This window comes from Pinus tabuliformis, chromosome J (assembly GCF_031772625.1).
Source record: "Pinus tabuliformis cultivar Carrire ecotype Pingquan chromosome J, CPIR1, whole genome shotgun sequence".
In the NCBI taxonomy this organism is placed as follows: domain Eukaryota; kingdom Viridiplantae; phylum Streptophyta; class Pinopsida; order Pinales; family Pinaceae; genus Pinus; species Pinus tabuliformis.
Genome location: NC_142295.1, coordinates 1,528,625,990 through 1,528,627,824, shown reverse-complemented (window position 1 = coordinate 1,528,627,824; position 1,835 = coordinate 1,528,625,990).

Genomic DNA, 1,835 nt, shown 5'->3' with positions numbered 1-1,835 from the left:
CGAGTTCATTCCATGAGATCATGTGTCTTCACATTCGCCTTGCTTATTCATTTCACTAAGTCTCGCATGTTGATGTCAAATTCATGCTTGCGACCATGTTCTGGTTATGCTCAAAGTCTTCGCTTCGTGTGAACTTATCGAGTTCACTATGAAAACATCCATCGCACTCACACATGAATTCACATTCATTTTCGGGCAAGCATCGTTACGATCGACCAACAATCAATCAAAAGTGTGGCACTTGTCGCTTACATCGTCGATCAGTCATGTTGTACATATGTGTATGGATGGTTTGAGTCGTCTCGTCGTCAAGTCATGCAAGTGTGTGTTGCAAGATCACATATGCATCTTTCACTCGTTCACATACATAGTCAATTTGTTGAAGTTTTGACAACTAGATTTCCCTCTAATAGCCAGACCATCACCACGCCATCAACTCGATCGACTGTCACCTAGAACATTGCAGGAGCACCAAGAAATCCATTTCAAGTTGCGCTGCTCACAAGAAAATCAATCAGTTTCCATGCTAGTCAACCAGGGAGTTTTGTTGGCATTTTGGCTCAGGTATGGCGCTATGATACAGGTGTTGTCCTTGATGGCAACTCTCTTTGATGACAGATCTCCGTTCAGTCTACAGAATGAAGAGAAATCTCATATACGCAGGTTAATTAAGTCCAAGTTGCGTATACACGCTGGTGATATGCATACTAAGTCGCATATACGCAGGAGAGCTATATAATAAGGCACGTATACACGCAGATGCATGAACAGAAAAGTGCGTATATGTCGGGAAGTTTCCTTTTGGTCCATGGTAGTTAGTCCTCGGTACTTGTGCCCATGTCTTTGGACCAAAGTACCTCGACAGTCGTGTAGATCTCTAGTTTCGCAGTTGATGGTTTTGGATTTCTATGGTTTTGGCTCTTGGTATTGAGCAAGGCTTAAGGCTATATAAGGAGAAGAAGATCATTAGGCAAGATCATCTTTCGAAAAGGCTTGAATATCTGAAAAGGAAAGAGATCTGATATGCAGGTTCTGGGTTGCTTGATCTAAGCCAAGGAGAGATCACATCGGTTGATGGAAGACTAGATCTAAGGATAGATCAGGATCTAATGGTTTGAAATGCACTATCATGATATGGTTGATTATGCATACTGTCGCAATGTTATGTTCTGGGTCTAACTGATGTCTGGTACAACTGCAAATTGAGAAAGTTTATTTTTAGATCTGTATGCAGGTTGGCTTCGGTAAAAGCGCGTGTATACGCGGGTTTTTCTCATTGAAGTAGCGTATATCTTTTGAAGCTTGATTTTGGGTTTACAGTTGGGTCTAACTGTTATTGCAGAGTTCTGTAGTCTGTTCTGTGTTCTGGTAACTGGTGATTGACAGGGTTCAGTGGTTCAGTGATTCAAAGTTTGGTTGTTTTATGCTTCAATGATCTGTTGTGAAAGGTGAATGAATTGTGGCCTTCAGATTGTAATGTTGTGCTTCAGGAATATCCAGTCTGAAAATGTATGAAAGGTGGTACCTGAAGGAAAGAAGATTGTAGGTCAGCACCTACGTACTAGTATCTTGGCTAGTACAAGAGCAAAGGGGGTTGGAGCTCCCTTCCAAGGAAGTTTGGAGAACGAGAGAAGGTTTTAGCCTTCTGCAGGTTGTAGCCTGCGTACTGGTATAAGGCTGCACCAGTACAAAAGATTGTAAACTGAAGTTTCATATTAAAGAAAGATAGAGACAACTTGCAGCTGGTGGTTTTCACCCACATTGGGTTTCCACCTTATATCTTGGTGTTCATGTGTGTGGCTTTTGATCTGTTCTGTTATACTGCACCTGTTTAC